Source organism: Pteropus vampyrus, unplaced genomic scaffold, assembly GCF_000151845.1.
Source record: "Pteropus vampyrus isolate Shadow unplaced genomic scaffold, Pvam_2.0 Scaffold123, whole genome shotgun sequence".
NCBI lineage: Eukaryota > Metazoa > Chordata > Mammalia > Chiroptera > Pteropodidae > Pteropus > Pteropus vampyrus.
Genome location: NW_011888904.1, coordinates 977,458 through 990,883, shown reverse-complemented (window position 1 = coordinate 990,883; position 13,426 = coordinate 977,458). Strand labels below are relative to the sequence as shown.

At 33.5% G+C, this 13,426-nt stretch overlaps 1 protein-coding gene and 1 pseudogene across 2 annotated transcripts in view; one reads left to right on the top strand and one right to left on the bottom strand.

Annotated features, from left to right (window-relative positions):
• The window catches only part of ZCCHC7 (zinc finger CCHC-type containing 7), a 189,931-nt gene that overhangs the window by 143,267 nt on the left and 33,238 nt on the right, over positions 1 to 13,426 (bottom strand). The gene's annotated exons all lie outside the window — the stretch shown is intronic.
• Positions 11,610 to 11,728, top strand: LOC111743832 (annotated as a pseudogene).

Below are 13,426 nucleotides of genomic sequence, written 5' to 3'. Positions count from 1 at the left end.
AAAAAGCACACATACAAGTCCTAACCACCAGTGTCTGTGAATGCAACCTCATTTGGAAATACCTCATCTAAAGAATACACCCATTTATCCAACCGGTTTAAAATTCTTCATGCATAGGTCACTTTAACTTCAGTTTTCACCAAGTTTATCCTCTTGAATTACTTCTCCTCTTATGTGTATCATGATTAAAATTTTTATATAGATATATTTATTCAAAATTAATTTCTCTACTTTTTAAATCAAACATTTATTTAGTTGTATGTAATAAAAATACCGAATGGCAATAATAAACAATAATAAAATCAGCACTAAATTTATATATAAGATGACTACTTCTTTAGGCTCTGGCATACCAAAAATAACATGAGATCTCCCCTCCCCACCCATTACTACACTAATGGATCTCTAATATAAAACTACTGATAATCTGACACGAGATAGTTTTATATACTAAAAAATCTTTACAATAGTAATTCAAAAAAGAATGAATGATAATTTCATTCTCAAACTCAAAAATTGCTCAACTTGGCCTGTTTCTTCATATTTTGAGATGAACCTTTGAGCTTTAGTTTATTTCCTTAAAGCGGAATTTCAAGTTGCTTGGGCCCAAGAAGTCTGTCCAAGGACAGTCCTCTCAACTTAAGAAATCCACGAAACCACCCAGATATTGACCAGTCCAAGAATATGTTGCTTCTAAATGCAGTAGATACATATTGCCTCTCTTTAGCAAACCAGATTCATAGACCACTGCAATGAACTGTACGAATTTAAACAAATTTGGATATACCATGGTGATTTAAATATTATGTTAAATCTAAATGCCTTCTTTAGAGTTTTGATACTATTTCCTTTCTGATACCAAGTACAAAAGAGAAGAATTCCCAATAGAAGTGTCAGGGGATTCAGGATGAGTAAGAGACCAGGAGACAGGAACAGGATTCTGATAAGTTCTATCAGTAAAAAATGAAACACCACTTGTTCCCCTAGCTCTGCCATTATTTTTTCAATGCTTGTTTCCTTGATGGAAGCCAATAATCTGGAAAACTGCCATTAAAGAATGAATAAAACAGAAAACAACTTACTTTCTCAGTGATCCAAAACACTGTCTGAATCTTCAGATGACACAAAGTTGACTCCTAGATTTATCAATTCAGTTAACAACATTATTACACACAATAAATTGCTACAATAGTATCTGACACAAAAGTCCTCGATAAGTATTTGCTGAACTGATAGCTAAACTGTAGAAGGCTTCTGAAATTTGCAAAATAATGTACAACACAAGTGTTAATGTCAGTGTAATATACTCTGCTAAAAGATTCCTTTGAGTATTTCTTTAGTAGTTATAAAACACATCTGGAATAACACTACTATAATACAAATACAATGCAATAAAAGCCCAACACCTAACATGGGATGAGGAAAGAAGAGGAGCTCAAGGCAAGATAAAGATTTAGGCTTGAATTTACAAACTACCAGAGGCTGAAGAGGGAGCTAGGTCAAGAGTAGAAGGCAACATAGCACTGTGGTTAAGTGTGTGTGCTCTGGAGGCAAAACTGCTTGGGTTGAAATACTGAGTCTCCCACCTTTTTAGAGACATTACCTCTTTAGACCTATTTCCTCATCTATAAATAATAGTATTAAGGCAGTGAGTTGTTAGAATGAAATGAATTAATCCATGTAAAGTACTCAGAAAAGTACAATGAATATTTACTGTTAGTATTGAAATTGTATTCATACTTGCCTAATAACCTAAGTAAATTACTGTTGGGTTGAACCATATAAAATTACAATTTGTGTAGGTCAGAACAATTTGAATATCGACAATTAGCTCAATCAAATATAAAAGAAGTAAGTATGAAAAGACACAAGCCCTAAGAAACTAGAGTCAACTCAGTAATGTATTCACATAGCAGCTCTAAAATATAACTGAAGGAAAGAGATTTCTGCAGCGTTGAAAACAAACCACATTTAAAATAATAAGGCATATAATTTGGTATGACTGACCTCTAAAGCAACCGATATTTTACAGTGGATTTGATTTTGAAACCCGAACTATTATTTTACATTCAAGTATCTATTCTCTCCCCTGAGTTACAAAACAAATGTTCTCACAATTTCAAAAGGTACAGATCGTACTGTTATTTATTAAATTTTAAAAATGCCTAATTTTGATAACATGAACATTTTACAAAGCTAAGGCTGATTTTTAGATTTTTTAATGCAAAAAATGTTAAGAAAAGTTTTTAATCAACGTTACCATGATATATTTATAATTCGCAAATATCTACATTGATTTTAATATGAAATTACTCTTATTGCCCTAAATATTTCCAGCAAGATAAATTTCTACAATTTAACATAGTATCTACAATCTAGCTTAAAGCTTGTCAGTCTCTCAAACTGAAACGAGTACATTAAAACCTTAAAAAGTGATAGCACAATTTCAGGACAGCCTGATATTGCATAAGTCTGTCTTATGTTCATCTTTTAAATTTCCACAACCTAAATGATATGTAAAAATAAACAAGTAAAATTAATGCTAATATAAAGATACAGCATATAGATCAAATATAACTATGACTTATACATCGGATTATGGTCTTTTATATCAAAAATGAATAAAAAAGGCTAGCTCTTCTGGTAATAATCTCTCTGCAAACCAGCAATTTGTATATTTCACTCCCTCACCCTTTTTTAACTGAGATATAATTTATATACCATAAAAATTACCCTTTTCAAGTGTACAATGCAGTGGTTTTTAAAATATTTATAAAGATGTACAGTCATGTATCTAATTCCAGAACATCCTCCATAAACCCCATACCCAATAGTCACTTCCCATTCCTACCTCCTGCCAGCCTCTGGTAATTAAAATCATAGAATACATAGCCTTTTGGGTCTGGCTTCTTGCACTTAGCATATTTTGGAGGTTTATGCATGCTGTAGCATGTATCAGCACTTTATGCTTTTTTATGGCTGAATAATATTCCACTTTGAGAATATTTAGTATTTCCTCCTTTATCCATGGAAGAAATGTTCCAAGACCCCCCTCCAGTTGATGCCTGAAACTGCAGATAGTACTAAATCCTGTGTATACTATGTTTTTTCCTATATATACACGTATACATACCTATGATAAAAGTTTAATTTATAAATTACTCACAGTAAATGATTAGCAACAATAACTACTAATAAAATAGAACAATTATAACAACATACTATAATAAAAGTTACACAAATGTGGGGTCTGTCTCTGTCTCTGTCTCTGTCTCTCTCATATAACCAATCTAACAACCAAGATGGCTACTAAGTGACTAACTAGCCAGCAGCATATATAGCATAGATATACTGGACAAAGAAATGATTCACATCCCAGGCAGAATGGAGTGGGACACCACAAGATTGCATCATGCTACTCAGAACTGATACAATTTAAAATTTATGAATTGTTTATTTCTGGAATTTTCCATTTAATATTTTTGGACTGCAGTTGACTACAGGTAACTGTAACTGTGAAAAGTGAACCCATGGATGAGGGAGGACTACTGCACTATATTTTATTTATCTATTCAGTGATTGATGGACATTTGGGTTATTTCCACATCTTGGTTATGATAAATAATGCTGCTGTGCACATTCTTTATCATTCTATCCCCTTTTTAAGATATATGACAAAGTTTTAAAGTTAAAGCAAATCACAAAAGTACTAGGCATATCGCTGAAGACTCTAAAGACCTTGATAAAATTTCAAGTAGTAACGTCTTCTTTAGGTATAGATTCTGCTCTTCTGAGTTCATTCTTTTTCATTAAATATCATCTGAACAAGTGAAAAAAAAAAAAAACACCTCACCTAACTTTTACAAACCATGAACAAACAGCAAAGACATGTAATAAAAAATGTTATAACATGATACATTCTAAGCTTTTTATGTTGACCTTATCTGGTTTTTTAAAAACCTACATCTCACATTTAACTTAAATATTTAAATTAAAGTATTTGTTACAATGATAAAATTACAAATTTGTAATTGAAGAACATACCAAATACATATAATTACATTTACATATCTGTACATTTTTATGGTTTGAGTTATTCTCCTAAAGCGCTATGGCAAAAATTTCTGCCAAATATCCAGGATTAACATGATGGATTTGAAAAGATTCAACCCTCATATATCTACTTTTTATAAACAAAACCACCAAATCATCCAAAATGTCCAAATCAGAAAAATGACTGGAAGTTAAAATTCACCCTATGTATTTGGGAGTAAAGAATGGTTAATTTCCTTAGTTGCTTAAAAGTATTTTGATACAGATCTCCTCAAGTATCTATCTGAAAAATATAGATTACAGAGTTTTGATTACATGATATATAGCATAGGCAAATATTATAATTGAAAGTAAGAGTTTACAATATACCAATTCAGTAACTTTCAAGTCAATAATATTTTTGTTTGCTTTGTGAAAAATAAAATGTTATCAAAATTATGCAAAATTATTCCTCTACAAATAAATGACATGTTCAGAATACTTCACCAAAATAAATGCAGCATTCAAAAAAAGAAAAAAAGGCAGTATTTTTTGAGAGTGTGAAACTATACCAATTTTTAAAAACAAATACTGTTTAACTGTATACTAAGCATATTAAAAACTGGATTGTATTACTCTTTTATTAGTATTAAAATAGTTTTACATCTATTTTTTAAACTCAATTTTACTTACCACTTAGGAAAATTAACAATGAGCAAAGCCTTTCTTTTTACTACAGGATATTTATAGAAGAATTCTGTATTTAAAAATCATACTTCTAATAAGCTGCTAAAGGGAAGTTTTCATTTTAAAAAAAGAGAAACAAACTAGTATTCTATAATCTCTTTGCTATAATTTTTAACTACATTATTTATACCAATTAAATCTGGTTTGTTACATTTATAGAATATCAAATATACCCTGGGTTTAATATTTAATTCAAATTCAATAAATATTTATTGAGTGGTCTTCTACACGCCTAACACTATGCTAAGCGCCGGGGAGAAAAATAACCATTTTGGTTTTTCCTATCTTTCTCCCTCGTTATCCTCATGGCCTACACATATAATCACTTGATGAAAGATGCCAGCAGGAGAGTACTACCTACCCTCATTTAATACACACTTGACTTAAATTTATACTCATGGATTCCAAACCTCGAACTCAAATAAATATCAACTATGAAAAAGAATTCACAAGAATCTGTTTTTCTGTAGGGCACTCATCACTCAGGGGTAAAATTTTTCTCATATGCATCGGGAAGGAAGATCCTTTTTCCATGTTGTTGGCAAAACTGTCAATCATCTTGATGAGCAGCAAATAAATGAATGCCCAATGATGGGATTCTGTATTATCCTTAAAAAAGAAATCCATCAACTAAACATCAACAGGTAAATGTTTATACTCGACAGCCATCAATTTCAACTACCCATGCAAAGAGACAGGTGAGCTGGACTGGTAAACCTCGAAATTAGAGAAGTATTAATCGTCTGCTTCCAGCCAATATAAACAGATGTTATTTTTAAACAGGCAAAATCATCTCTTCCACTGAAATTTATTTGCAGCAGATAATGTTCTGTTACATTTTTAATCAAGCAGATGAAGTTACATTTAAATTGAAAATCTGCTTCACTCAACTAATCAGGCAAGTAAAATTCAGAGATGATTGAATGGCATTACACAGCACACTATTACGGCAGGTAAATTGGGAAATTTACCTGTCACACCACAGAGCGTATTGTTCAGCCACTGCATCTGCAACTTAGAAGCAAAGCGCTAAGACAAAAAGGGAAAGGCATGTTAAACAGACTTATAAATCCATCATATTTTATGAAAACATTATTAAGACTGCCAACAAAAAAAATATTTTTTAAAAGGAAAAGGAAAAAACACACCACCTCTCAGGGAATCAATGAAGATTTACATGGTTATGCTTATCTGTTTCATGTAAATAGCATGCCTGGTTATTCTGAAGATCAAGATACATCCAAGGCTAAAGAAATAAAATATTACATCACAGCAAAAGGCAAAGAAACAATGATCACCTGCTATCAAGAATCTGATGGTCAAACACAGAAAGGTAAAAGAAAAACACTTTATCAAAAAATAGATAAAACAAGCAACATTACAGTGCTTTGCAAAATAAAATGGCTGACTTTACTCATCAGTACGGATCATTAATTTCATACACAAAATCACTATATCCAAAAAAGTATAGGGCTTTTTATAAGTAGGATGAAATAGAAAGTAAATCTATACTTTCTTCATGTTTATGTTTTACCTAATGTTCTTTTTCTGTTCCAGTATTTCATGCAGGATAGCACATTACATTTAGTTGTCAGGTCTCCTTGGGCTCCTCTTGGCTGTGACAGTTTCTCAGACTTTCCTTGTTTTTAATGACCTTGCCAGCATTGAGGAGTACTGATCAGGTATTTTGTAGAGCGTCCCAACAATTGGTATTTGTATGTTTTTTTTCATGTTTAGGCTGGGGTTATGGGTTTTGGGAGAAAGAACAGAGATAAAGTGACATTTTCTTCATCATCTCAAGTATAAATGCTATCAAACAACATCACATCACTGATGAAGACAGTCTTAATCACCTGTCTTATTACTGTGTTTTAATTAAGCCTCAGTCTTCACAAAAACTGCATTTATACTTTTCTAAACTTAATAATAATGTACTATTATTCTTCATTGTTGAAGATGACTATTGTAATAACTACTCTCTTTAGGTGACTCACAGGGAGAAAAACATCAAAACACAATCCAGGTGTGCTTCCATACTGTACAGATTATTCTTTAAGTCACTATGTGATTTTTCCAAGTCTGCAAACATTTCTGACCTGATTTTGTTTTTAAAGTTGGTCTAAAACGAAGCCTCTCGATTTGGGCTTAAAATACTGTTGTTCCGGTCTCAATTTAATCAGAATTCCTGGGCATCAGTAGTTTTTTTAAAAACTCTCCGAGTTACCCAATGTAGAGCCAGGGTAAAGAACCACTGGTCCAAGGCCTTAGCTCTGTACTGACTGTGGCAATGAAAGCTGGTGTGTCTTCCCAGTTACAGCATTCATAGCTGTGCTATACTTTTTGGGGTTTCCATTTCTATGTCTCTTTAATTCTTGTAAATGGCTTTGGCTTAAAAGAACTCTATAACTCAGGGACATTGCAATGATAAACACTAGTAGATTAAACAAGTCAGAGGCAGAAGGCAGTGACCTGACATTTAGAAACATTACTGATGAGAAGTATACATATTGCAAGGCGAAAACTTCAAAAGGCTGGATACTAAACCACCAACATAAAAATGTTCTAAATTCCTCAAAACATAGTGATAGACTGTTGTTTAAAACCCGGTGCTCATTTTTGCACTGAAGCAACAATCTATGGGATGGCTGAGTTCTCAGGCTAATTTAATGAAAGGGTATTTAACCCACAGAGCTAAATACTCATCTGAAGAATATGAAATTGCCATATTCAACCATTACATCGATTTCATGTGATTCAACCTAATACTTTTTCAACAACAACAACAAAAAAAAAAAAAAAAAAGAATAAGAAAAAAAGAATTAAAAAATTTAAAAACTTTTTAAATAGTAAATACTTCCACCTGGTAGAAAGCCTGAGCAGATCATATGGTCCGCAAGAAAAACAAATCCCTAATGAAAAGGACAAAATAGTTTTGTGGGAGATGGAGACACAGGCTATAAAATGGACAGAAGGACTTCTGGGAGAGGAGTTGAACTAGCAGAAGCAGAGGGGTAGCTGGGAATCACAAGAAATGAAAGCTAGAGCTGTCAAACAGAAAAATAAAAGTCCTCAGTTAAGAGACGTAGTTATAAGTCACATGTTTTATACATATGTTGTTAAATATTTAAGGAGAGACGATAAGAACTTTAAAGAATGAGGACATTTATATATTCCCATGGTCAGATGATAGGAAAAACAGGCAGGATCAGGTACTCTGACCTGAAAACCACAGGAACAGGTATTCTTAAGGCTGTTGTATTGACTTTCATGAGAAGTAATTTTTTTTTTGTAGACAGTGAATACCCCGAGCCCTTCAATACTGCCATAACATAACTTACAAGTATTAGAGAAGAATATATCCTCTCTCTCTACTTTTCCTGAAGGGTATCATCAGCTGTTAGGAGTGGCATAAGCATCAAGCTAAATATAAATATCCTTCAACATATACTTGTCATAAACATTCTTTATTCAAATGATCAATTATGAACCATTATCACTGTGTTTGGAGAAATTTACAACACTTTTATGCTAGTGGTTTAGTAACCAGCTTTTGAAGTTTTCACCCTGGAATATACTTTTCATCAGTAATGTTTCTAAATGTCAGTCACTGCCTTCTGCCTGTACGTTTAATCTACTAGTGTTTAAATATCATTGCAATGTTCCTGAGTTACAGAGTTCTTTTAAGCCACAGCCATTTTCTATGCATTTATTACCTGAGGTGATAGTATTTTAGATTATGCTTTTCTACTTAGGAAAACCATTTTCCAGTGTTAACAGCAAAAAAGTCAATGTATAAACATTTCTGATGATCCACCCAGTATTCCATGATATATATGAATAAATATATAATTATTTAATTTTTGCTGGATATTTATATTATTTTAAAAATAACAAGCACAATCTTTATACTCATACAGTACTGGTGAGAAAGTGCAATGATAGTGATACGATGGAAAAGTTGGCAGTTTCTTAAAAAGTAAACATACAACTACCATATAACCCAGCTACTGAACTCCTGGACATTTTATTTATCCCAGAAAATGAAAACTTATGTTCATACAAACCTATACATGAGTGTTCCTAACAGCTTTATTCATAATAGCCAAAAACTGGAAACAATCCAAGTGTCCTTCAATGGATGAATGGTTAACAAACTGTGCGTCCATATCATGGGATACAACTCAGCTATAAAAAGGAACAAACTAGTAATACACACAACAACTTGGATGAATCTCCAGGGGTTGGAAAAAGCCAATTCTAAAAGGCCAAACACAGTATGATTCCATTTATATAATGTTCTTAAAATTACAAAATTACATAAATGGAGAACACATTAGTGGTTGGCAGGGGTCAGGAATGGTAGGGGAAAAAGGGACTATAAAAGGGCAACATGATGAGGGATCCTTGTGGTGAAAAAAGTGTTTTGACTCTTGACTGTATCAATATCGATATACTGGTTCTGATATTGCATTATAGTTTTGCAAGATGTTACCATTGGGGGAAACTGGGTAAAGGGTACTCAGGCTCGCTCTGTATTATTTCTTAAAACTGCAAGTGAATCTACAAGTAAATCACAATAAAGAGTTATAAAAACAAACCCTTTATATATATTTTTTTTTCTGTTTCAGATCATTTCCTTTGATTGCTGCAACAAATGGATCAATCATTCTTTAAAGCTTCATATATTGCCAAATTACTTCCTGAAATAGTCATGCTTTTCAACATTTCTCCTAAGTTTATATTATTCTACTGTTATGTGGTCTTCAAAAATGTAACTCGAGCTTTCCCTCCTTTCCTCCCCGCACTGCATCCTTAGGAAGATTCCTCCCTCTGTCCACACAGCATCCTATGCATGCTGTGCTTATTAGCCATAGTCCTTAGTAATCAGTTGTACTATTTTCTGTCTTTACCCGACATGATTATAAACTCCTTGACAGAATAAATGATATCTTCTTTATTTGTATACCTTCAGTTCCTTGCATACAGGAATTAAATAAATGGTTGCTGAATTAATCAATAGGTGAATAAACAAACACTATTAAAATATTTTCATCCATGTGTATTACAAATGTTACGATTTTCTGACTAAGGAAATGATGGTACCATAGATATGTTTAGGACACTATACCAGTTTAACCGCTTAAGAAGTTACCTTTTTCAAGACCAGTTTAAGAGGAAAGACAATAAGTTTAGCTGAGTTTGTGAAGACTATAAGACATCCAAATGGGGCAATCCTGAAGGCATGATTGATTAAAGGGTCATGACTGATAACTCAGATTTTGGAATCATCTGCATAGAAATGATACTTGAAACAGTGGGAATAAGAAAGAGAAAGATAAACCAATGAAAACAACAGGTACACAATCCTTCTTCTTTCTATGCACTTTGCCTTTAATCTTCATTTTGTTCTCCAATTGACAATTTTATAGATACAGAAGGCACATTAGAACTTTAAGAGGCATAAGGCCCATAAAGCACAAGTATCACTTACCATTAAACAACTGAGTATATAAATGTCTTTTATTTAATAAATTTGGTGATCAACCAGATCAACATCATCCAGAGTAAACAGCAACTTACTGGGATAATGGGAATGTATCTAACTGAAAATAAATTTTTTCCACCTAAAAAATATTCATTCCTGTAAATCAAATATAAATAATATTGAAAAAGGTAACCTCTTAAGCAATTATAAGCTAAGACAATAATAAAGTTTATTAGTAATTACTCTATAGAACTCAAGATCCTCTGATTGAGGTACTAAACGGCATCGGCAGGAGAAAACAAAACAAAACAAGAGTCTCCAAAGATGTTTCTCAAGAGGATTCATACCACTTAATTCATACCACTTAAATGTAGCCTTTACAGATATGTTAACAACTCAGTAGCAATAGAATGTCAGAACTGTACTCTGCCACCTTTTTCTCTCCACTACCAACAATCTATCCCCACTCCATTTCTAAGAACTACACACAAAATATTTCAGCACACATCTCTTAAAAGGACTGTTTCCTAAATAACTATAATAGTAATATCACACCCACTTTTGATATCATCGAATAGCATTTGATAATTTCTAAACTTTTTTTATCCCTAAGATTTTGTAATCTCAAAAATTCATTTTTAATGAACATCTCACTCCATAATAAAGTCAGACCTATGGACACTGGTTAACATTTACGTTCTTAAATTTTAGAATTAAGTATCTCCTCCTCTTCCCAAACATGTTTTTATTTGGGGGTTTTGTTTTTATGTCTGCTTGAGAAAAAGTGGCACCTCTTAGTTTTAATTTTTTAAAAAGGTGTTCATAACTCTATCAAAAGCATATTTATAAGACAACTGGTAGAAATCACATGCTTGGTTCTTTGCAAAGGTGACTATCCAGATTAAACTTAGTTCAGGCAAAAAGAGACCCTAGCCAAATGGAACTGACAAAGTTATAGGCATATTTAATGTAATTTGATTTGGACAAGTCAATTAAAAAATTAAATTTGTCACCTTTATCATTTGGCTAATAAACACATTAAATTCATTCTTAATTTACCAATTGCTCAACATTACAAATTTGCATACTACACTGACATAGAAACATCAAGGGAGAAACTGCTACCACCAATAAACTCATTAAACTTGGCAAGAAACAAGGGTCACAATGATTTCTGTGCCATATTCCAATGACTCAAAATTTTTGAAAAGAATACTGCAATAACTAAAATTAATAAGAAATGGGATTCAGAACTTAGAATTTTTCTTTATAGTCTATTTTGTATCCAAAGAAATGCCAGTACATACATTCAATAAAAACATATTCTTTGAAAACAATAACCCCAGTCTACGGCCATGCCACCCTGAACAAGCTCTATCCTATCTGATCTTGGAAGCTAAGCAGGGTCAGGCCTGGTTAGCACTTAGATGGGAGACCACCTAGGAAGACCAGGTGCCGTAGGCATAAAAAATTTTTAAAAAGGGATTGTAAGCAGACATGGTCCTAGCAATCTATGAGGTCAACCAAGGACTGCCTTGCCTGAAAAAAAAAAAAAAAGACAGACAGACAGACAGACAGACGATAACCCCATATTACAAAAGTCATTAGACAATGATAAAATCAAATTTATCTTAAAGAATTTCTGGAGACTATTAAATTACAAAACCAACAATGTTGGGTTACCACGGGAATCAAAGTTAAGATCTAGCCTCCATAATGAAATTCCTACTTGAGCTCCATCTAGGTCAGAAAAGCTGGCAGACATTTAGCTGGCAAAACAAGTTAAGCGTCTCAGAGGTCTCCAAGCATCTCTCAGGATGACAACTCACCCCAGCATGTAGGTCCCCTACTGAAACTGTGGTCCCATTCCATAACAAAATATTTGTGTATTTTTGAAAGAGCTTATTCCAGAATTTTAACCAATAAATAACTGCCTTCCTGACATCAGGGGGATGGTTACCTTGAATTGATACCAAATCTCAACTGAAGATAAGAAAGATTACATCCTAGTAGACTCAGACATTTTAAGTCTACTATAGGCAGAATTCTGACTATAAGCTGTGTTGTTTCCTGATAAACAGAGGAACTTAAAGTTAGGCCTTCCAGTTCATTTACTGTCAAGGCTGAAATGACTATTTAATACAACAGTAAGAACTTGTTAGGAGATCATTCAACAGTTCAAAGAATTGTTACATAAACTGCATAAGATTAGAATGATGTCTTAAAATACAGGAAGGGACCTGGCCCTTTAAAAATTAACATTAACTTACTGAATCCATAAATACATACTGAGCGCTGTGTTCATGTAATTCATTTTACTGAACATCATGGAGGACATACTGAACATGCTAGAATATGCCAAAATATAAGGAGATCTCAAATATAAAGTGAACTCTCATTTTCTGAACAAACAGATTTAAAATTAAATTTTAGGGGTACAGATGAAATAGTCTAATGTGCTCCGTAACACAAAGTTAAAACTCAAAAACTTATTACACATAAATCAAGAGTAAGTACCAGACTTCTGCTTCCAATTAAGAAAAAGTAACAGGAATCTGATTTTCTAGCTCACCTGCAACCACCAAAAAAACACAAACAAAAAATCAATAAAAAAAGACAAAACATACAAAACAACGGTTTATAAGGCACTGAATGTCAGATAATAAAGGACAATAAAACCTCCAACAGACAGTTGGTGAACCCTACTACTGCCCCAGCTTATTAGCAGAGTTTATAGGTCATAGCACAGCAAGTGGAAACTCAGGCAGACTCTGGCAAACATCAATAGCTTAAAAGAGGCTGGAGGCCCCCTCTGTACCTGGGATCACGGGGCCACTTCCACAGTGACACATGGCCGCAGTCACCTAGCATGCACCCCAAGGCACAAGGTCTGCATGCTGCGTCCAGCTGCCCAGGAGCCAGGCAGAGGTTAAGTGGGGAGATGCCCATGCTTGGAACCAGGCAAAATGGCGTAGATGATAAAAGCTTTGTTCATCCCCTCTTGCGAACACATCGAAGTTACAGAAACAGGAAGCAGCAAAGAGCGAACAGCAAGCAGAGTCGCCTGGAGGGTCTAGATTAATAGAAGCCTCACAACTAGGGAGAGAAATAAGAAATCACCCTGCAATAGTAGGAGGTAGGAGGGGGCAAAGACACCAGGCT